A 25,301-nucleotide genomic window follows, 5' to 3' on the forward strand; every position below is an offset into this window, starting at 1 on the left:
AAGGAACAACGACCGTCATCAAGACGAGGGGGTTGGGGGCTTCCAGGAGCCGCGCGCCATCGCCTGCATCTTGGGTGGCGCTCAGGCCCCATCCTCTCAGCGTATCTTCAAGCAGTTTGCTCGTGAAGTGAACGCGGCCCTCCCCAGGCTCGAGGCCACGCGCCCGCTCAGGTGGTCCAAGTGCGCCATCACCTTCAGCTCGTCAGACCAGCTTAAGTGCGCGGCAACTGCCGGCGACCTCCCGATGCTCTGCTCGCCCATCATCAGCAATGTCCATGTAGGAGATATGCCCTAGAGGCAATAATAAATGATATTATTTATCTCCGAGTTCATAATTATGTTTATGTTCCATGCTATAACTGCAATGATTCTCGAGTCTGCAATATCCACGAGGCTCGGAGGAAGACTCATATGCACGTGTGGACTAATAAATGGTAAGAAGTATTCCTAGTCTGGCCTCTAAGACTAGCTCAAGCGTTGCATGATGGTTCTGTTTTCCTGATCATGGGCATGTCTATGCCAGCAATTTTGAGGGCACAATGTTAAGAGAACATTTGTGTTGAATCGACCCGGATTGATGTTATGCTATGAGATTCATTCATCACAAGTTAATGGTACATAACACAGAGATGGTTAACGTTTGCATGATTCCTTAGACCATGAGAGTATCGAGTTTCTTCATGCTTGCTTCATGAACTTTGGGGTTTGTTAAACGTCATCCGTAAATGGGTGGCTATTACGGCGGCTTACGGGTTCATGGAAAAGTGTGTCAAGTAACTTGATAGCTCAAGATTGGGATTTGCTCCTCCGATGATGGAGAGATATCTTTGGGCCCTCTCGGTGTTACGGTATCCATCATCGTCTGGCCAGACACTTTGTGATTTGATCACGGGGATGCCGGAACACGATAACGAGAAAAGAGAACAATACCGGTAACGAGGTAACTAGCATAGTGGACAAGTTGTTGATCCATGGGAATGCCAACATGTCTCACCTCGGGTATTTGTAACATATCGTGAAGCAACAGGAATAGCACACGGCAACTGGAGGTTCACTCGAATATTTATTCGTGTGGGTATAGGGGTCAATATGGGTGTCCACGGCTCCGATGTTGATCATTGATCGGAAAGGGTTCCAGTCATGTCTGTACTTCACCGAACCTATAGGGTCACACGCTTAAGAGTCATCTATCTGTTGAATACTAGACAAGGAGTCTGAGAGAAAATCACTGGAAAAGTTTCGGACACCGGAAAAGGTTCCGCAGAAAGAGGTCATCGGATGAGTTTCGATGAAACTGAAAAGTTGTTTCAGGGGATACCATAAAGTCAAATTGGTTTCGGCACATGCCTGATAATTCTTGGAGGGTGCCAGAATCATTCTGGAAGCTTTCTGGAATTTTCCGGGATAATAACCGGATATGCTCCGGGGCTGCCGGAACCACTTCAGATGCTTTTCGCAGATGAAAATCACTAAACCGGAATTGTTTCGGAACACGTTGAAAATAATTTTGGTGGGTACTGGAAATGTTCTAAGCCCACACAAATATTTTCAGTTCGAACAGACGCTGAAAAATGTCGTCGTGAATAGTGAAAGTGCTTTTTGGGATATTTTATGGTGAGTCACCTTTTGGGATATTTCCAAAAGGCTTCTAGAAGGGCTTGGGGGCCAAGCATGCTCCTCATGGGGGTCCCCCAAGGGGGTTGGCCGGCCACATGTGTGGGGCTCCATGGAGCTCCACTTCCCTCCCCATTATGCCCTTCATGTGTGACATTTACATGGGCATTTTGGGTATTTGTGAGCCATCCTTACCCCTTGGCTTTCCTATAAATAGAGGAGGAGTGGACAGCCCAAATCTCATCCCTTCTCACATACAAGTGCCATGCAATGATCTGGCTTCTCTCTCCCTCCCCGCGAAATAGTTTCGTAGAGCCGAAAGGCTGTCTAGGTTCCGGCAGGAACTAGTTCTGGACGGCGAAGCCCTGCCGGATAGATGACACCGTATGTGTGCAACTCTGTAGAGAGATCGTAGTTTCGGTCTTAGTTCGTGAGTGCCTCCCGAAGGGCTGTCCATGTGACCGTCCGAGTTTCGAAGGTCCTCCCGAAGGGCTGTCCGAGTGACCGTTCGAGTTTCGAAGGTCCTCCCGAAGGGCTGTCCGTGACACCGTCCGGGGGGGCTGTTCGACCGCCTCCCTGAGGGCTGTCTGAGGAGCAGATGAGGGTATACATCCTCGCGGTTGGGAGGTTGTAAATCCTAGCTGCGGGGATCTGCACCGCCGATCGTCATCGACTCTACTTCCCGCTGCGCTACGAGTCGGTAACGAAAAAGATCAAACCATGTATGCAGTCTCCATAGTGGTCCTGGGCTGGTGCGTAGGTCGGAAAATTTTTGTTTTCTGCTGCGTTACCCTACAGTCCAAGTCACCAAGACCCTCATCGACGGCGGCGCAGGGCTCAATGTTCTGTCCATTGAGACGTTCGAACGCCTCCAAGTGCCATATGATACGTCCATTTTGCATCATGCTTTTATATCGATATTTATTGCATTACGGGATGTTATTACACGTTATGTCACAATACTTATGCATGTTCTCTCTTATTTTACAAGGTTTACATGAAGAGGGAGAATGCCGGCAGCTGGAATCATGGGCTGGAAAAGGAGCAAATATTAGAGACCTATTCTGCACAACTCCAAAAGTCCTGAAACTCCACGGAAGTTATTTTTGGAATTAATAAAAAATACTAAGCGAAGAAAGTACTAGAGGGGGGCCACCCACCATCCACGAGGGTGGGGGCGCGCCCTACCCCCCTGGGCGCGCCCCCTGCCTCGTGGGCCCCCTGGCAGGCCTCCGGTGCCCATCTTCTGCTATATGAAGTCTTTTACGTTGGAAAAAATCATAAGCAAGCTTTCGGGACGAAACACCGCCGCCACGAGGCGGAACCTTGGCGGAACCAATCTAGGGCTCCGGCGGAGCTGTTCTGCCGAGGAAACATCCCTCCGGGAGGGGGAAATCATCGCCATCGTCATCACCAACGATCCTCTCATCGGGAGGGGGTCAATATCCATCAACATCTTCACCAGCACCATCTCATATCAAACCCTAGTTCATCTCTTGTATCCAATGTTTGTCCCAAAGCCTCAGATTGGTACCTGTGGGTTGCTAGTAGTGTTGATTAGTCCTTGTAGTTGACGCTAGTTGGTTTATTTGGTGGAAGATCATATGTTCAGATACTTCGTGCATATTAATACCCCTCTGATTAAGAACATGAATATGATTTGTGAGTAGTTACGTTTGTTGCTGGGGACATGGGAGAAGTCTTGCTATAAGTAGTCATGTGAATTTGGTATTCGTTCGATATTTTGATGAGATGTATGTTGTCTTTCCTCTAGTGGTGTTGTGTGAATGTCGACTACATGACACTTCACCATTGCTTGGGCCTAGAGGAAGGCATTGGGAAGTAATAAGTAGATGATGGGTTGCTAGAGTGACAGAAGCTTGAACCCTAGTTTATGAGTTGCTTCGTAAGGGGCTGATTTGGATCCATATGTTTCATGCTATGGTTAGGTTTACCTTAATACTTCTTTTGTAGTTGCGGGTGCTTGCAGTAGGGGTTAATCATAAGTGGGATGCTTGTCCAAGAAAGGACAGCACCCAAGCACCGATCCACCCACATACCAAATTATCAAAGTAACGAACGCGAATCATATGAGCGTGATGAAAACTAGCTTGACGATAATTCCCATGTGTCCTCGGGAGCGTTTTCCTTCATATAAGAGTTTGTCCAGGCTTGTCCTACAAAAAGGATTGGGCCATCTTGCTGCACCTTATTTACTTTCATTACTTGTTACCCGTTACAAATTATCTTATCACAAAACTATCTGTTACCGATACTTTCAGTGCTTGCAGAGAATACCTTACTGAAAACCGCTTGTCATTTCCTTCTGCTCGACGTTGGGTTCGACACTCTTACTTATCGAAAGGACTACAATAGATCCCCTATACTTGTGGGTCATCAAGACTCTTTTCTGGCGCCATTGCCGGGGAGTGAAGCGCCTTTGGTAGGTGGAATTTGGTAAGAAAAAATTTATATAATGTGCTGAAATTTACTACCACTTGTTATTATGGAAAGTTATCCTTTGAGGGGCTTGTTCGGGGTATCTTCACCCTGACCAGTAAGCAAAGAGTTGCTCCTCAACCTACTTAACCTATTGAAAATGTTTACTTTGAAATTCCTTCGGGTATGATAGAGAAACTGCTAGCTAATCCTTTCACAGGTGATGGAACATTACATCCCGATTTGCACCTAATCTATGTGGATGAAGTTTGTGGATTATTTAAGCTTGAAGGTATGCCCGAGGATGTTATCAAGAAGAAGGTATTCCCTTTATCTTTGAAGGGAGAGGCATTGGCATGGTTTAGGCTATGTGCTGATATGGGATCATGGAACTACAACCGATTGAAATTGGAATTTCATCAGAAGTTTTATCCTATGCATCTGGTTCATCATGATCATAATTATATATATTATTTTTGGCCTCGCGAAGGAGAAAGCATCGCTCTATCTTGGGGGAGGCTTAAGTCAATGTTATATTCATGCCCCAATCATGAGCTCTCAAGAGAAATGATTATTCAAAAAATTTATGCTCGGCTTTCTCTCAATAATCGCTCCATGCTCGATACTTCTTGTACTATCTCTTTTATGATGAAGACTATTGAATTCAAATGGGATTTATTGGAAAGAATTAAACGCAACTCTGAAGATTGGGATCTCGACAAAGGTAAGGAGTCAGGTATAACACCTAAGTTTGATTGTGTTAAATCTTTTATGGATACCGATGTTTTCCGTGAATTTAGCACTAAATATGGACTTGACTCTGAGATAGTAGCTTCTTTTTGTGAATCCTTTGCTACTCATGTTGATCTCCCAAAGGAGAAATGGTTTAAATATAATCTTCCCATTGAAGTAAAAGTAGTTGCACCTATTAAAGTTGAAGAAAAGACTATCACTTATAATGATCCTGTCGTTCCTACAGCTTATATTGAGAAACCACCTTTCCCTGTTAGAATAAAGGATCATGCTAAAGCTTCAACTGTGGTCAACAAAAGTAATATTAGGACACCCAAACCCCCTGAGAAAATTAAAGTTGAACCTAGTATTGCTATGGTTAAAGATCTCTTAGCTGATAATATTGATGGGCATGTTATTTACGTCTGTAATGAAGCTGCTAGAATTGCTAGACCTGATACTAAAAATAAACACAGACCTGTTGTAGGCATGCCTGTTATTTCCTTCAAAATAGGAGACCATTGTTATCATGGCTTATGTGATATGGGTTCTAGTGCAAGTGCAATACCTCATTCCTTATACAAAGAAATTATGCATGATATTGCACCTGCTAAGATAGAAGAAACTGATGTTACAATTAAGCTTGCCAATCGAGACACTATTTCACCAGTTGGGATTGTTAGAGATGTTGAAGTCTTGTGTGGGAAAGTTAAATATCCTGCTGATTTTCTTGTTCTTGGTTCCCCACAAGATGACTTCTGTCCCATCATATTTGGTAGACCCTGATAACCCACAAGTATAGGGGGTCGCAATAGCTTTCGAGGGTAGAGTATTCAACCAAAATTTATTTATTCGACACAAGGGGAGCCAAATAATATTCTCAAGTATTAGCAGTTGAGTTTTCAATTCAACCACACCTGGATAACTTAATATTTGCAGCAAAGTATTTAGTAGCAAAGTAGTATGGAAGTAACGGTAACGGTGGCAAAAGTAACAATGATAGTTTTGTAGTGATTGTAACAGTGGCAACGGTAAAGTAAATAAGCGAAGAACAATATGTGAAAAGCTCGTAGGCATTGGATCGGTGATGGAGAATTATGCCGGATGCGATTATTCATGCAATGGTTATAACATAGGGTGACACAGAACTAGCTCCAATTCATCAATGTAATGTAGGCATGTATTCCGAATATAGTCATACGTGCTTGTGGAAAAGAACTTGCATGACATCTTTTGTCCTACCCTCCCGTGGCAGCGGGGTCCTATTGGAAACTAAGGGATATTAAGGCCTCCTTTTAATAGAGTACCGGACCAAAGCATTAACACATAGTGAATACATGAACTCCTCAAACTAAGGTCATCACCGGGAGTGGGCCCGATTATTGTCACTTCGGGGTTGCCGGATCATAACACATAGTAGGTGACTAATGACTTGCAAGATAGGATCAAGAACTCACATATATTCATGAAAACATAATAGGTTCAGATCTGAAATCATGGCACTCGGGCCCTAGTGACAAGCATTAAGCATAGCAAAGTCATAGCAACATCAATCTCAGAACATAGTGGATACTAGGGATCAAACCCTAACAAAACTAACTCGATTACATGATAAATCTCATCCAACTCATCACCGTCCAGCAAGCCTACTATGGAATTACTCACGCACGGCGGTGAGCATCATGAAATTTGTGATGGAGGATGGTTGATGATGACGATGGCGACGGATTCCCCTCTCCGAAGCCCCGAACGGACTCTAGATCAGCCCTCCCGAGAGAGATTAGGGCTTGGCGGCTGCTCCGTATCGTAAAACACGATGAATCCTTCTCTCTGATTTTTGTCTCCCCGAACACGAATATATAGAGTTGGAGTTGAGGTCGGTGGAGCTCCAGTGGGCCCACGAGGCAGGGGGCGCGCCCCCCACCCTCGTGGACAGGGTGTGGGCCCCCTAGCCTTGATTCTTTCGCCAGTATTTTTTATTAATTCCAAAATAATTCTCCGTTGATTTTCAGGTCATTCCGAGAACTTTTATTTCTGCACAAAAATAACACCATGGCAATTCTGCTGAAAACAACGTCAGTCCGGGTTAGTTCCATTCAAATCATGCAAGTTAGAGTCCAAAACAAGGGCACAAGTGTTTGGAAAAGTAGATACGTTGGAGACGTATCAACTCCCCCAAGCTTAAACCTTGCTTGTCCTCAAGAAATTCAGTTGATAAACTGAAAGTGATAAAGAAAAACTTTTACAAACTCTGTTTGCTCTTGTTGTTGTAAATATGTAAAGCCAGCATTCAAGTTTTCAGCAAAGATTATGCACTAACCATATTCACAATAACATTTAGGTCTCATGTTTACTCATATCAATGGCATAATCAACTAGCAAGCAATAATAATAAATCTCGGATGACAACACTTTCTCAAAAAAAATCATAATATGATATAACAAGATGGTATCTCGCTAGCCCTTTCTGAGACCGCAAAATATAAATGCAGAGCACCTTTAAATATCAAGGACTGACTAAACATTGTAATTCATGGTAAAAGAGATCCAGTCATAGTCATACCCAATATAAACTAATAGTAATGGATGCAAATGACAGCGGTGCTCTCCAGCTGGTGCTTTTTAATATGAGGGTGATGCCTCAACATAAAAGTAAATAGATAGGCCCTTCACAGAGGGAAGCAGGGATTTGTAGAGGTGCCAGAGCTCGATTTTAAAGCAGAGATAAATAATATTTTGAGCGGCATACTTTCATTGTCAACATAACAACCGAGAGATCTCGATATCTTCCATGCTACTCACATTATAGGCGGTTCCCAAACAGAATGGTAAAGTTTATACTCCCCCTCCACCAACAAGCATCAATCCATGGCTTGCTCGAAACAACGAGTGCCTCCAACTAACAAGAGTCCCGGGGGAGTTTTGTTTGCAATTATTTCGATTTCATTTGCATAAAGCATGGGACTGGGCATCCCGGTGACCACCCATTTTCTCGTGAGTGAGGAGCGGAGTCCACTCCTCTTGAGAATAACCCGCCTAGCATGGAAGATACAAACAGCCCTAGTTGATACATGAGCTATTCGAGCATGCAAAACAGAATTTCATTTGAAGGTTTAGAGTTTGGCACATACAAATTTACTTGGAACGGCAGGTAGATACCGCATATATTGGAAGGTATAGTGGACTCATATGGAATAACTTTGGGGTTTAAAGGATTGGATGCACAAGCAGTATTCCCACTTAGTACAAGTGAAAGCTAGAAAAAGACTGGGAAGCGACCAACTAGAGAGCGACAACAGTCATGAACATGCAATAAACTTAATAAACATTGAGTGCAAGCATGAGTAGGATATAATCCACCATGAACATAAATATCGTGAAGGCTATGTTGATTTTGTTTCAACTACATGCGTGAACATGTGCCAAGTCAAGTCACTCGAATGATTCAAAGGAGGATACCACCCTATCATACCATATCACAACCATTTTAATAGCATGTTGGCACGCAAGGTAAACCATTATAAACTCCTAGATAATTAAGAATGGCATAAGCAACTATAATCTCTAATTGTCATTGCAAACATGTGTATTCATAATAGGCTGAATCAGGAACGATGAACTAATCATATTTACAAAAACAAGAGAGGTTGAGTTCATACCAGCTTCTCTCATCTCAATCAGTCCATCATATATCATCATTATTGCCTTTCACTTGCACGACCGAATGATGTGAATAATAATAATAGTGCACGTGCATTGGACTAAGCTGGAATCTGCGAGCATCTGACATATAGGAGAAGAGAAGATAATATGGGCTCTTGGTTAAATAAAAAATAATGCATATAAGAGTCACTTTAACTATTTCATTATGGTCTTCTTCTCTCGACCCCCAAAGAAAAGAAAAGAAATAAAACTATTTACACCGGAAAGCTCCCAACAAGCAAAAGAAGACCGAGAAATCTTTTTGGGTTTTCTTTTAATTATTACTACAAGCATGGAAAGTAAACTAGCTAAAAGCTACAACTAATTTTTTTCTTAAGGTTTTTCAAACACACAAGAAGAAAGCATAAAAAGGAAAATAAACTAGCATGGATAGTACAACGAAAAAGTATGAGCACCGACAACTAGCATGAGTTTGTGAACATGAATGTAATGTCGGTGAGAAATACGTACTCCCCCAAGCTTAGGCTTTTGGCCTAAGTTGGTCTATGCCCATGGATCAAAGTTGTAGTTGGGGTCGTACTGAGAAGGAGCCTCGGATTGCCACTGGTCGGCAATCTCCTCTGGATACCACTGGTAAACAGAGTGTCATGAAGGATCAAATTGTGGTTTCGGCCCTGGCTCTGTAGCTGATGTGGGGTTCCGGTAGGCGTGAATGGCCTCCAGCGGAACCAGGTACTTGCTTGCAGATAAGTCAAACAAGGAAGGAGCAGGCAAGGTAATACTCTCAGGGTGATTTTTATCAAATATCAGTCCATAGTTAAGCTCCTTTTTCTTGTTCTTAACAATGAAATCATGTGCAACCATACTCTTGTAGTCTAGAAAGACAAGAGGCAACAACTTTTCTTCTTTCTCATAATGCCTAATAGGTATGTTAAAGTATGCAGCGAGGCGCGAGGCGAAGATGCCTCCCAAGATGGGGCCTTTAGTACGGTTAAGATTTAACCGCTTTGCAACAATAGCGCCCATACTAAATGTGTCATCACGAAACAGGGCATGGCACAAAAGAACAATATCAGGGGCACTTAGGTTGCCACAGTTTCTGCGACCATCAAGCATCTACTAGCAAAAATTCTCAGCCAACTCATAAAAATCATCGTAAATCCCGGCTGCTCTCAAGAAATCATAACAAGGCCATTCACACGGCCGAACCTCCGTGGTGCGACGGAGATTATATTTGGGCCTCTTGTCTTCTTCATCTTTCTTATCCTTCGAGCTTCGGCTCGAAGAGCCCCTCAAAAATATCTTCATCATTTTCTGAAAATTTCTGAAATTTATAGTAACTTCAAATAAAAGTGAACCAAACTCAACAAAATTGATAGCAACTACTCCTACAAGTGCCTAGAGGCCAAATCATGCATTAGAACTACTTTTGACCACATAAATTTGACATGCAAGCTCAAGAACAGGGTCACCTAAGCAGCAAAAATTTGCAATGAATAAAGCACTAGAACAAAAACTAATTGGACCATTGGAGGAGTCACATACCGAAGAACAACCCCCAAAGCAGTTTTATGAGTGGAACTTTGAGCAAGGAGATCGAAAAAAGCAGCAAAATGAGCTCGAACTCGTGCTTGAGCTGGTTGGTGATTTTTCTGGGAGGAAGGAGTGTGTGGTTGCTGGAATAAGTGGAGGGGAGCCACCATGGGCCCACGAGGCAGGGGGCGCGCCCAGGGGGTGGGCGCACCCTGGACCCTCGTGGCCAGGTGCCAGCTCCCCCTGATGTGTTCTCAGTGCCAAATATTCTCAAATATTCTAGAAAAAATCATATTTCATTTTTGGGGCATTTGGAGAACTTTTATTTTCGGGGTATTTTTCATTGCACGGATAATTCAGAAAACTGACCCCAAAAAATACTATTTTTGCTTTATTTAATCTAAATAACAGAAAGTAAAAGGAGGGTACAGAAGGTTGTGCTTTCTAACTTCATCCATCTCATGCTCATCAAAAGGAATCCACTAACAAGGTTGATCAAGTCTTGTTAACAAACTCATTCCGAATAACATGGAACCGGAGAATTTTCGAATAGCACTAGGTTACCTCAACGGGGATATGCACGTCCCCAATAATAAGAATATCATATTTCTTCTTGACAGTAGGTAGAGGAAATTCAAAACCTCCAATAATAATCGATGGAATTTTTCCAATAGAATTGATACTGTGGACTTGAGGTTGTTTCCTCAGAAAGTGTACCGTATGCTCATTACCATTAACATGAAAAGTGACATTGCCTTTGTTGCAATCAATAACAGCCCTTGCAGTATTCAAAAAGGGTCTTCCAAGAATAATAGACATACTGTCGTTTTCGGGAATATCAAGAATAACAAAGTCCGTTAAAATAGTAACGTTTGCAACCACAACAGGCACATCCTCACAAATACCGACAGGTATAGCACTTGATTTATCGGCCATTTGCAAAGATATTTCAGTAGGTGTCAACTTATTCAAATCAAGTCTACGATATAAAGAGAGAGGCATAACACTAACACCGGCTCCAAGATCACATAAAGCAGTTCTAACATAGTTTCTTTTATTGGAGCATGGTATAGTTGGTACTCCTGGATCTCCAAGTTTCTTAGGTATTCCACCCTTAAAAGTATAATTAGCAAGCATGGTGGAAATTTCAGCTTCCGATATCTTTCTTTTATTTGTAATAATATCTTTCATATACTTAGCATACAGATTCATTTTAAGCATATCAGTCAAACACAACGCAAAAAGATAGGTCTAATCATTTCAGCAAAGCGCTCAAAATCCTCATCATCCTTTTTCTTGGATGGTTTGGGAGGAAAAGGCATGGGTTTCTGAACCCATGCTTCTCTTTCTTTACCGTGCTTCCTAGCAACAAAGTCTCTCTTATCATAACGTTGATTCTTTGATTGTGGGTTATCAACATCAACAGCAGGTTCAATTTCTACATCATTGTCATTGCTAGGTTGAGCATCAACATGAACATCATCATTAACATTATCACTAGGTTCATGTTCATTTCCAGATTGTGTTTCAGCATCAGAGATAGAAATATCATTGGGATTCTCAGGTGTGTCTACATGGTGAATACATGAACTCCTCAAACTACGGTCATCACCGGGAGTGGTCCCGATTATTGTCACTTCGGGGTTGCCGGATCATAACACATAGTAGGTGACTAATGACTTGCAAGATAGGATCAAGAACTCACATATATTCATGAAAACATAATAGGTCCAGATCTGAAATCATGGCACTCGGGCCCTAGTGACAAGCATTAAGCATAGCAAAGTCATAGTAACATCAATCTCAGAACATAGTGGATACTAGGGATCAAACCCTAACAAAACTAACTCGATTACATGATAAATCTCATCCAACCCATCACCGTCCAGCAAGCCTACGATGGAATTACTCACGCACGGCGGTGAGCATCATGAAATTGGTGATGGAGGATGGTTGATGATGACGATGGAGACGGATTCCCCTCTCCGGAGCCCCGAACGGACTCCAGATCAGCCCTCCTGAGAGAGATTAGGGCTTGGCGGCGGCTCCGTATCGTAAAACGCGATGAATCCTTCTCTCCGATTTTTTTCTCCCCGAACACGAATATATAGAGTTGGAGTTGAGGTCGGTGGAGCTCCAGGGGGCCCACGAGGTAGGGGGGCGTGCCCAGGGGGTAGGCGCGCCCCCACCCTTGTGGAAAGGGTGTGGGCCCCCTGGCCTTGATTCTTTCGCCAGTATTTTTATTAATTCCAAAATAATTCTCCATTGAATTTCAGATCATTCCGAGAACTTTTATTTCTGCACAAAAATAACACCATGGCAATTCTGCTGAAAACAGCGTCAGTCCGGGTTAGTTCCATTCAAATCATGCAAGTTAGAGTCCAAAACAAGGGCAAAAGTGTTTGGAAAATTAGATACGTTGGAGACGTGTCAGACCCTTCTTGAATACTGTTAACGCTAGGATAGACTGCGAAAGGATGTTGTTACTATTGGTTTGGGGGATATGTCTCATGAGTTTAACTTTCCTAAATTTCGTAGACAACCCCGTGATGAGGAATTGCCTAGTAAAGATGAAATTATTGGTCTTGCTTCAATTGTCGTGCCTCCTAATGATCCTTTAGAACAGTATTTGCTAGACCATGAAAATGATATGTTTATGAATGAAAGAAGGGAAATAGATGAAGTATTCTTTAAATAGGGACCTATTTTGAAACACAACTTGCCTGTTGAAATCCTAGGGGATCCTCCTCCACCCAAGGGTGATCCCGTGTTTGAGCTTAAACAATTAGCTGATACTATTAAATATGCTTATCTTGATGAGAAAAAGATATATCTTGTTATTATTAGTGCTAACCTTTCAGAACATGAAGAAAAGAAATTATTGAAAACTCTGAAGAAGCACCGTGCTGCTATTGGAAATACTCTTGATGATCTTAAGGGCATTAGTCCCACTCTATGCCAACACAAAATAAAATTGGAGAAAGACGCTAAACCAGTTGTTGATCACCAACGACGGTTAAATCCTAAGATGAAAGAAGTGGTAAGAAAAGAAATACTAAAGCTTCTGGAGGCAGGTATAATTTATCCCATTGCTGATAGTCAGTGGGTAAGTCTTGTCCATTGTGTCCCTAAGAAGGGAGGTATTACCGTTGTTCCTAATGATAAAGATGAATTGACCCCACAAAGAATTATTATAGGTTATAGAATGGTAATTGATTTCCGCAAATTAAATAAAGCTACTAAAAAGGATCATTACCCTTTACCTTTTATTGATCAAATGCTAGAAAGATTATCCAAACATACGCATTTTTGTTTTCTAGATGGTTATTCTGGTTTCTCTCAAATACCTGTGTCAAAAGAGGATCAAGAAAATACCACTTTTACTTGCCCTTTTGGTACCTTTGCTTATAGACGTATGCCTTTTGGTTTATGTAACGCACCTGCTACCTTTCAAAGATGCATGATGGCTATATTCTCTGATTTTTGTGAAAAGATTGTTGAGGTTTTCATGGATGATTTCTCTGTTTTCGGAACTTCTTTTGATGATTACTTGAGCAGCCTTGATCGATTTTTGCAGAGATGTGAAGAAACTAACCTTGTCTTGAATTGGGAGAAGTGCCACTTTATGGTTAACGAAGGTATTGTCTTGGGGCATAAAATTTCTGAAAGAGGTATTGAAGTTGACAAAGCTAAAGTTGATGCTATTGAAAAGTTGTCGTGTCCCAAGGACATTAAAGGTATTAGAAGTTTCCTTGGTCATGTCGGTTTTTATAGGAGGTTCATTAAGGACTTCTCTAAAATCTCCAGGCCTCTGACTAATCTTTTACAAAAAGATATTCCTTTTATCTTTGATGATGATTGTGTAGAAGCATTTGAAATACTTAAGAAAGATTTGATTTCTGCACCTATTGTTCAGCCACCTGATTGAAATTTACCCTTTGAAATTATGTGTGATGCTAGCGATTATGCTGTAGGTGCTGTTCTAGGACAAAGAGTTGATAAGAAATTAAATGTTATCCAATATGCTAGTAAAACTCTAGACAATGCCCAAAGAAATTATGCTACTACTGAAAAGGAATTTTTAGCAGTTGTATTTGCTTGTGATAAGTTCAGACCTTATATTGTTGATTATAAAGTAACTGTTCACACTGATCATGCTGCTATTAAATACCTTATGGAAAAGAAAGATGCTAAACCTAGACTTATTAGATGGGTTCTCTTGCTACAAGAATTTGATTTGCATATTATTGATAGAAAGGGAGCTGAGAACCCCGTTGCAGACAACTTGTCTAGGTTAGAGAATGTTCTTGATGACCCACTACCTATTGATGCAGCTTTCCTGATGAACAATTAGCTGTTACAAATGCTTCTCGCACTGCTCCATGGTATGTTGATTATGCTAATTATATTGTTGCTAAATTTATACCACCTAGTTTCACATTCCAGCAAAAGAAAAAGTTTTTCTATGATTTAAGACATTACTTTTGGGATGACCCGCACCTTTATAAAGAAGGAGTAGATGGTGTTATTAGACGTTGTATACCTGAGCATGAACAGGAACAGATCCTACGCAAGTGTCACTCCGAAGCTTATGGAGGACACCACGCTGGACATAGAACTGCACATAAGGTATTGCAATCCGGTTTTTATTGGCCTACTCTCTTCAAAGATGCCCGTAAGTTTGTCTTCTCTTGTGATGAATGTCAAAGAATTGGTAACATTAGTAGACGTCAAGAAATGCCTATGAATTACTCAGTTGTTATTGAACCATTTGATGTTTGGGGCTTTGATTATATGGGACTGTTTCCTTCCTCTAATGGGTATACACATATTTTAGTTGTTGTTGATTACGTTACTAAGTGGGTAGAAGCTATTCCAACTAGTAGTGCTGATCACAAAACCTCTATTAAGATGCTTAAGGAAGTTATTTTTCCGAGGTTTGGAGTCCCTAGATATTTAATGACTGATGGTGGTTCACATTTTATTCATGGTGCCTTTCGTAAAATGCTTGCTAAGTATGATGTTAATCATAGAGTTGCATCTCCATATCACCCACAGTCTAGTGGTCAAGTAGAATTGAGTAATAGAGAGCTCAAATTAATTTTGCAAAAGACTGTGAATAGATCTAGAAAGAATTGTTCCAAGAAACTTGATGATGCATTATGGGCCTATAGAACTGCGTATAAAAATCCTATGGGTATGTCTCCGTATAAAATGGTCTATGGAAAAGCATGTCACTTACCTCTCGAACTAGAACATAAGGCAAATTGGGCCATTAAAGAGCTCAATTATGATTTCAAACTTGCCGGTGAGAAGAGGCTATTTGACATTAGCTCACTTGATGAATGGAGAACTCCATCCTATGAGAGTGCCAAACTATTTAAAGAAAAAGTTTAAAGATGGCATGACAAAATGATACAAAAGCGTGAGTTTAATGTAGGTGATTATGTCTTGCTATTCAACTTTCGTTTAAGATTTTTTGCAGGAAAACTTCTCTCTAAATGGGAAGGTCCTAACGTTATCAAGGAGGTATATCGTTCCGGTGCCATAAAAATCAACAACTTCGAAGGCACAAATCCGAAGGTGGTGAACGGTCAAAGAATCAAGCATTATATCTCAGGAAATCCTATAAATTTTGAAACTAATGTTATTGAAATCGTAATCCCAGAGGAATACATAAGGGACACTTTCCAGAATGTTTCAGACTCCGAAAAGGAATAGGTACGTGGTACGGTAAGTAAACCTACTCCAAAACAGTTCTAATGGCAATTTTTCTCCGTTTTGGAATATTTAAGAAAATAGGAAAATAATAAGTAGTCCGGGAAGGACACGAGGCGTCCACGAGGGTGGAGGGCGCGCCCTACCCCCTGGGCGCGCCACCCTACGTCGTGGGCACCTCGTGTGCTCTCCGGACTCCGTTTTCTTGCACGATACTTCTTTTGGTCGGTAAAAAATCATTATATAATCTCCCAAAGGTTTTGACCACCGTACCACGCAAATATTCTCTGTTTTTGTTTCGAGCTGTTTCTGCCGCAGATTAGAGCAAGATGTCCTCTCAAGAATCAGTCGGGGAGAGCCGGGTGTCTAATCCGACACCGGGACCAAGAGTAAACAGTGATGCTGACCACTTTGGGCCATCAACGGAGGAAGAGATGGAAGCCGACTTGAAAAGGATAGATGCCATGGAGGAGGATCAAGATGTTACTTCCCGTTTTCGAGCCAGATTCACGATGGGGGAAGTACAGAGCTCAGCCATTCCAACCTCGGTCATCCCTTCCAATGTTAAATTTCTCTCTTATGAAAATATGAAAAGGAGTGGTTACTTGTCTCCCGCAGCTATGCAACATCCATGGGTGAAAGGAGCTTTAACCGTCACGGGTAAGCTCCGTAAGGAAATAATGGATCTCAAGCAGCAAGTCAATAAGCTCGGGGAGGAGAATCGTATCCTGAGGGGAATCATCGCCAAGAATATCACATCACTACCTCCGAAGAAGGGGACATAATCACATGGGTATGGGCACTCCCCTTGGCAACTGCCAAGCTTGGGGGAGGTGCTCCGATATCGTATCACCATCACACTCCTATCTTTACCGCTTTTCTTAGTTCGATCCTTTTGGTGATATCTTGATCTAGTACAATAAATTTTAGTATGATTTAGTTTTGAGTCTTGCTTTATGATCCTTCTATGTAATCGAGTCCGTGAGCTATATATAATAAAGATTAGTGTTGAGTCAAGGGCTTGATTATCTTGCTATGATCTTGAGGGAATAAAAATAAAAGAAAAGAGAAAGAATAAAAAGAAGTAAAGAGATCATATTGATTTTATGGAGAGTAATGACTTCACATATAAAGAGTATGATGAATAAAAGTTATTGAGAGTTGACAAACATAGTTTTGGTCATCGTTGCAATTAATAGGAAGTAATAAAGAAAGAGAGGTTTTCACATATAAATATACTATCTTGGACATCTTTTATGATTGTGAGCACTCATTAAAATATGACATGCTAAAGAGTTGATGTTGGACAAGGAAGACGATATAATGGGTTATGTTTTCTTATATCCGAAATAAAGTATATTGTCATAGATCATCCAACATGTTGAGCTTGCCTTTCCCTCTCATGCTAGCCAAATTCTTTGCACCAAGTAGAGATACTACTTGTGCTTCCGAATATCCTTAAAACCAGTTTTGCCATGAGTGTCCACCATATCTACCTATGGATTGAGTAAGATCCTTCAAGTAAGTTGTCATGTTGCATGCAATAAAAATTGCTCTCTAAATATGTATGATTTATTAGTGTGGAGAAAATAAACTTTATACGATCTTGTGATATGGAAGCAATAAAAGCGACGGACTACATAATAAAGGTCCATATGACAAGTGGCAATATAAAGTGACGTTCTTTTGCATTAAGATTTCGTGCATCCAACCATAAAAGCACATGAAAACCTCTGCTTCCCTCTGCGAAGGGCATATCTTTTACTTTTGTCTTATGCCTTATACAAGAGTCATGGTGATCTTCACCTTTCCTTTTTACATTTTATCCTTTGGCAAGCACATTGTGTTGGAAAGATCCTGATATATATCCAATTGGATGTAAGTTAGCATGAATTATTATTGTTGACATTACCCTTGAGGTAAAAGGTTGGGAGGCAACACTATAAGCCCCTATCTTTCTCTATGTCCAATTAAAACTCCATACCCATAAGTATTGCGTGAGTGTTAGCAATTGTGAAAGACTAAATGATAGTTGAGTATGTGGACTTGCTGAAAAGCTCTTATATTGACTCTTTCCGATGTTATGATAAATTGCAATTGCTTCAATGACCGAGATCATGGTTTGTTAGTTCTCAATGAAGTTTCTCATTCATACTTGACATTGTGAATAGATTATTACTTGAGCATAAGAAATCATATGACTATATATATATATATATATATATATATTGCTGTTATAAGAATGATCATGATGCCCTCATGTCTGTATTTTATTTTATCGACACCTCTATCTCTAAACATGTGGACATATTAATCGTTATCGGCTTCCGCTTGAGGACAAGCGAGGTCTAAGCTTGGGGGAGTTGACACGTCCATTTTGCATCATGCTTTCATATCGATATTTATTGCATTATGGGCTGTTATTACACGTTATGTCACAATACTTATGCCTATTCTCTCTTATTTTACAAGGTTTACATGAAGAGGGAGAATGCCGGCAGCTAGAATTCTGGGCTGGAAAAGGAGAAAATATTAGAGACCTATTCTGCACAACTCCAAAAGTCTTGAAACTCCACGGAAGTTATTTTTGGAATCAATAAAAATACTGAGTGAAGAAAGTACCAGAGGGGGGCCACCCACCATCCACGAAGGTGGGGGGCGCGCCCTACCCCCCTGGGCGCGCCCCCCTGCCTCGTGGGCCCCCTGCCAGGCCTCCAGTGCCCATCTTCTGCTATATGAAGTATTTTACCCCGGAAAAAAATCATAAGCAAGCTTTTGGGACGAAACACCGCCGCCACAAGGCGGAACCTTGGCGGAACCAATCTAGGGCTCCGGCGGAGCTGTTCTGCCGGGGAAACATCCCTCCGGGAGGGGGAAATCATCGCCATCGTCATCATCAATGATCCTCTCATCGGGAGGGGTTCAATCTCCATCAACATCTTCACCAGCACCATCTCATCTCAAACCCTAGTTCATCTCTTGTATCCAATCTTTGTCCCAAAGCCTCAGATTGGTACCTGTGGGTTGCTAGTAGTGTTGATTACTCCTTGTAGTTGATGCTAGTTGGTTTATTTGGTGGAAGATCATATGTTCAGATCCTTTATGCATAATAATACCCCTCTGATTAAGAACATGAATATGATTTGTGAGTAGTTACGTTTGTTCCTGAGGACATGGGAGAAGTCTTGCTATAGGTAGTCATGTGAATTTGGTATTCGTTTGATATTTTGATGAGATGTATGTTGTCTTTCCTCTAGTGGTGTTGTGTGAACGTCGACTACATGACACTTCACCATCGCTTGGGCCTAGAGGAAGGCATTGGGAAGTAATAAGTAGATGATGGGTTGCTAGAGTGACAGAAGCTTGAACCCTAGTTTAAGAGTTGCTTCGTAAGGGGCTGATTTGGATCCATATGTTTCATGCTATGGTTAGGTTTACCTTAATACTTATTTTGTAGTTGCGGATGCTTGCAGTAGGGGTTAATCATAAGTGGGATGCTTGTCCAAGAAAGGACATCACCCAAGCACCGATCCACCCACATACCAAATTATCAAAGTAGCGAACGTGAATCAGATGAGCGTGATGAAAACTAGCTTGACGATAATTCCCATGTGTCCTCGGGAGCGTTTTCCTTCATATAAAAGTTTGTCCAGGCTTGTCCTTTGCTACAAAAAGGATTGGGCCATCTTGCTGCACCTTATTTACTTTCATTACTTGTTACCCGTTACAAATTATCTTATCACAAAACTATCTGTTACCGATACTTTCAGTGCTTGCAGAGAATACCTTACTAAAAACCGCTTGTCATTTCCTTCTGCTCCTCGTTGGGTTCGACACTCTTACTTACCGGAAGGACTACAATAGATCCCCGATACTTGTGGGTCATCACCATACAATCAACTACAGCCTACCAAGCCCTTCTCCGGAGTGACCGACGGCTCCACCACCCCGATCGGGCAGGTACGCCTTCCTGTCACCTTCGGCCAGCGCGACAACTACCGCACCGAGCTCATCGACTTCAACGTCGCCCACATCTACCTGCCGTACAATGCCATCCTTGGGTATCCAGCCCTGGCCAAGTTCATGGCGGTGACCCATCACGGCTACAACGTCCTCAAGATGCCATGGTGCAGCAGCATCATCACGGTCGCCTGTGAGGAAAGGGATGCGGTGTGCTCTCTCGAGCGTGCTTACCAGGCGGCAGCAGCCAAAGACCCAGACAATGAAGGCACCTTGTACCCTCCTGAGGCCATCCCCAAGATGAAGAAGCAGCTGCTCCACCAAGGGCCTCAGGAGAGCGGTGTTTCCAGCGGCACCACCTCACGACTTGCGCCCACGGACGGGGCGCCTCCCTCCCTCACATAGGAAGGCGTGCCCGGCGCCCTCCTCAGGTTGGGCTCGGTGGCTCTCTTCTGGAGGGCCTCATACTTAGCCAATGTCATGAGGGAGGCGCTCGGGCACCACATGGAGGCGTGCTTCGCTACACGTTTCCCTCAAGAGGGCACAAGGCATGGAGCGCCCCATGCTCAGGAGTTCATCACCAAGGCGACCCAGGAGCTTCAAGAGGCAAGGACCATACGCGGCAACCGCCGCCCACCAACCGGCGCAGCTCCCCATCCTGGCGAAGACGGCGGCCTGCGCGTCTGCGTCGACATTCCAGGGCTCAACTGGGCCGCGTCTCAGGTCTGTTTCTGGCCTTCGCGTGTTGGACAGTGCAAGGGTCCACCCCACAGCTATGTTCGCATGCCATTTGGCTTGCCGGACGCGGCTGTCACCTTCTAGCGCCACTTGCGGAGCATTCTGGCGGCTCAGGAGGCCAGGCATCACGCAGTCTTGGCAGAGAGGGCGACGGTTCTTCATGAACTGCCTGGGCCCCCAGAGCCTCCCGAGGCTCAGGACCCTGGGGACTCGTGAGGAGCAACTTCTCCAGCACGCATCTTCAGCTACTCCAACACCACTCCAGCTACGGTATCAGGTGACTCTTTCCAATTCATTTTGTTGGGGGCGCCCCTCGGGCAGCATTATCCCCAAGTCGCACGGGCCTATCCCTGCGACGTGTATCCTTTTGCATCTTTAGCTTACTCTGTTGGGGGCGCCCCTCGGGCTGCATCATCCCCAGGCCGCTCGGTTCCATCCCAGTGGCATGTATCATTCTTGCATCTATCTGAACTAGCTTGCCTCCTTGCATGATTTACCTTATGATTGTCCCCTGCTTGTCTGGTACTTCGATACCATGAATGTCATGCGCCCTTGCAAGCCCACCCACGACTGCCCTCGCCACCGCGGGAGCCGCGCGTCGATTGTCTTTCTTTAGGATTCTTTGCATGAGAAGGCTAGGCATGGCGTCTGTGCTCGGGTCTGTCCCTGCAGCGTCGATAAACCCAGCGACTGAGCTCTGTCTGGCGGGTCGGCCCCGTTCACGTCACCTCCTGGGGTCGTTGGTGTTTGGCCTCCTCATGTAATCGCCTCAGGAGATTCATCCGGCGCAGGTTGCGTAACCATCTCGCAGGACCGCCACAACTATCAAGAATCAAGACCAGGCGCAACCGACCTTGAGGTAGGGCATCATGAGTCCCGCGCTGGCTCATGAGTGCCCAGACACACCTCATCTAGCCCTGCCATGAAAGCCGCGTGTCAGGGCGGGGCTGTACACGCCCCGGGGGCTCCACTCAGAGGGAGCCATCACCCACGCACCAGTGGAAGCACCATGCTCCATGCTACCAGTCGAAATGGTCGAGGAGCGGCTATGCCCGTGCAAGTGCGGAAGTGCTTTGATCCGCGCTGGTGATAAACAACTGAGGGCAACCCCACGGCCGCATCAACCTCAGGGAGCCACCCGGCTCAGTGTCCAGCCTCACCGCAACGTTTTCCCCTCGGGAGAGTCACGCGAGGGGGCTGGGCATGGGGCTACGCTCAGTTCATGCCTAGCATACGCCGCCCTGCCAGGTCCCTCGGACCTGGTCGTCACGCGCCCCTCCCGAGCGGGACCTCGGCGAGGACAGGTATGAAGGTCTGTTTGAGCGTCAAAGGGGACTCCTGAGCATCGCGACTCAGGAGCCTAACTGGCCACGTAGCCCCTCACCCCTTGGTCTCGTCCTGGCGATCCGGACGGCCCAACTGCGCTGAGGTATGCGCGGGGTAGGGCCCTGCTGACATAGAACACTAAGGCCTACTTTCGCATCTCCTTCCCGCATGCCGTTTGTGCGTCAAGGGGGACTCCTGAGAATCGTGACTCAGGAGCCTAACTGGCCACGTAGCCCTCACCCCTTGGTCCCGTCCTGGTGATCAGGACAGCCCAACGGTGGCTGAGGTATGCACGGGGTTGGGCCCTACCGACGTAGAACATCAAGCAAACGGGAAGGAAATCGCAAAATCTTAATAAATATTACGAGACATATTGTTCTTCAAACACCAAATAGAAGTTTTGACGCCTCCATGAGGCACGTTGCGTATCGCGGGAAAGTTCGCAGGAAAATAAAAATGGGCAGGAGCACCATCGTCCACCAGCAAGCCTCTTCTTCAGCCTCGGGCGTCGTTGTCAGGAAGCACCCTCCCATCGGTAGCGTCGCCGTCGCCCGTGTCGTCAGCCTTGGTCGCAGGATCGGCGTCACCTTTGGCTGGAGGCGCAGGGTCGATGGCAAGGAACTTCTTCAGCAAGGCCTCCACCTGGCCCTTCACGACTTCGGCAGCAGCCGCGCAACGCTCCTCATCCACAGGCTCGAGCAGGACACCAAGGTCGGCAGTGGGATCGCGAAGATGAAGGTGGTTGAGGACGCGCGTCAAGGCCGATGAGGAGAGCGCGCCTGCTTCCCCCTCCACCATGGGGGTGATCCCGTTGACGACATCCTCGAGCGCCGCGACGAGCTGAGGGAGTAGCTGGGCGGGGCCCTCATCATCAGTCACCAGCGGCTTCTCCAAGCCCTTCTCGTAAAGCTCCCACAACGCCTCGCGGGACCTCTCCTCAAGAGATTTGAAGGCCACACAATCCTTAGCCAGAACCTTGGCCTTGGCTTCCAGCTGGGCCTTCTTCGCTTCCACCTTCTTCTCCAGCTTCTCCAGGCGGTCGCGTTCCGCGGCCTGCGCCTGCGCCAGCTGCTCCAGCTCAGCATCGCGGCCGGTGACCACTTCTTCTTGAGCCTTCAGCTTCTCCTCACGTGCCTCATGCTGGCGAGCCGCGCCAGCGCGTTCCTTGCGCAGATTCTCCAGCTCGACCTCCGCCACCCGGCAGCGCGATCCTTGGTGGCTTCAGCGTCCTTCAACGCCACCTCGAGGGCGGCCGTTCCTTGCGCAGATTGTCCAGCTCGACCTCCGCCACCCGGCAGCAATCCTTGGCGGCTTCGGCATCCTTCAACGCCACCTCGAGGGCGGCCGCAGCCTGGCCGGCGGCCCGCTTACCCTCCTCGGAAGTTGCCATGGCCTGGCCCAGTGCCGCCCTGACAGACGCGTCGGAGCGCAGCCACCCTGAGATCAGCTCCAGGCGCCCCGCCACCAGGCGACGGTCAGCGCCTTGAAGGTCATCCCGAAACCGGGTCAACGCAGAAAGAGCCTCCTCTAGAGCGTCGGGCGAGGCAGAAGGATCACGAGCCAGCAGCGTGATAGGAGGAGGAGGAGGCAGCATCGTCGCCAAGGTCTGCAAGTTGGTGGCAGCAGAAAAAGAAGCCGGGGGGCTCCTGAGCCTGTGGAACCTCGGTCGGCGAGCTGAGAGCGGGTGCCTCCGGAGCCGGCTTGGCTGTGGAGGTCGCCTTCTCCTGGGGTCAGTCCTCCGGGCCTCACGAGGATGACCAGGCCAGAGAGGCGTGAGGGCTGTTGCCGCCCTTCCGCACCGGAGGAGGCGCGACCATGACAGGTTGTTGTGTCTCCGAGGGTGCGGCCGCTCCCTCTCTCTTCTTCTTCGCCGCCAGCGTCGGCCTGAAGGTGTAAGAGAAGAACGTCATGAAGCAGCGACAGAAGCAGGAGCAGGAACAAAATCAGGACAAGGTGCTTACTAGTCCACGGCGGCGTAGTCCCTCGGCCTCTTCAGAAGCACGGAGCACGGAGGCTTCGCAGCCTGGCGCCGGCGTGCGAGTCCCAGGAGCGGATGAGGCCGCGGCAGCCGGCCCTGGGGCAGCACCGGTCGACGTCAGAACAGGGGCGCCACCTCGGGAGACCAATGCCGACCTGCTCTTCGTCGGGACCACAGCCGATAACTTCTTCGGGGGGTGCCCCTAGACCTCGTAGTGACCCCAACAGGGGCCTGGGACTCCCTCACCGGATGGTCGCCGACCTCATCATCATCAGGAAGGGCGCGGAGGAGATCCACCATGAGCGGAGAAGTCTTTCCCTCCCCCTCCAGGGTCACCTCCGAGTCGGGCCTCTCCTCCTCGCCGGAATCGCCAGAAGACACTAGTACAGGGGCCACCACCTCCGGGGCCTCGGAAGGCGCTGGCGGCACGAGCCCGCGCCCATCAAAGACAGGCATGGCGGCGGCCACCTTCGCTCCATCTGGGCGGCGATACAAGGGAATATGGGTGTCTAGCGGATACCCCTGATCGTCCCCGACCAGAAGACGGAGAGCCGCGCCCAGCTCCTCGTCTAACAAGGCACCCGGGCGCAGACGGAGGTCGTCCCCCTTGTCCCCAAGCTTCCACAAAGGGCGCGAGCGCGCCTGGAGCGGGGCTACGGGCTGCGCCAGGAACTCCTTCACGAGCATGGCCCCCATGAGCTTCTCCGCCCTCGGGTCGTCAGGCTTTAGGTCGGCGGTCATCTTCTCCAGCACCTACTCCGCCCGGGGGTCGGTGAGCTTCACGAGGAGCCACCTGTCGTGAGGCGAGGGCATATCCGTCGGTAGCACCAACCGAGGGTGGGCGCACTTGGCGTCCATGAGGACCCACTTCATCCTGAAGCCATCGGCCTTCTTCCCAGCCTTCGAGATCGCTTTGGTCCCGTTAGCCGCGATGAAGTTGGCACACCCCAAGCAATGGCCCTCCTTGAGCCGGAGGTAGAAGAAGTGGCGAAGCAACGCCACGGATGGCATCACCCCCACAAATGCCTCGCAATAGAAGGTGAAGATGATAGGAGGAGGAGAGAGTTGGGGTGAAGATGAAGGGATGCAGCTTGTAGTGGCTGAGGACGGCGTAGAAGAAGTCGGAGAAAGGGGGATCAGCCCTGCGAAGACGCTATTCATGAAGAAGGGATAGAAGGTACTGCCTGAGGGCTCTGGCTCGGTGGAGGCAGCCCGGAGCGTGGTCTTACCCCCTTCGTTGCTTCCATCCGCCGTCATCAGGAGCGTGGCGGCGAGATTCTTCTAGGAGGCATTAGGCGCGCTCAAGCCTGGCTCGTACCCGGAAGACGAGTGTGCGGCCTTCGCCTTGTTGGACGCCATTGGTTGCAGGCTCAAAGAGGGGTTCGTGCGGATCTGGGGTCTCTCGGGCGAGAAATAGAAAGGGGATCTGGAGCAAGACGATGGAAGGTAATGAAGGCTCTGCAGCGCGCACCAGCCCTTTTGTTAGGAAAGAACGGTTGCCGAGGCAGCGTGGGGAAGCGGAGACGCCCGCGTCCCGTCAATCGCCACGCGTCAATCAGGGCCGCAGGCTGTTGGGCCCGCGGCGCTCCGCACTTGCCCT

The sequence above is a fragment of the Triticum aestivum genome, chromosome 6D (genome assembly GCF_018294505.1).
Source record: "Triticum aestivum cultivar Chinese Spring chromosome 6D, IWGSC CS RefSeq v2.1, whole genome shotgun sequence".
Lineage (NCBI taxonomy): Eukaryota > Viridiplantae > Streptophyta > Magnoliopsida > Poales > Poaceae > Triticum > Triticum aestivum.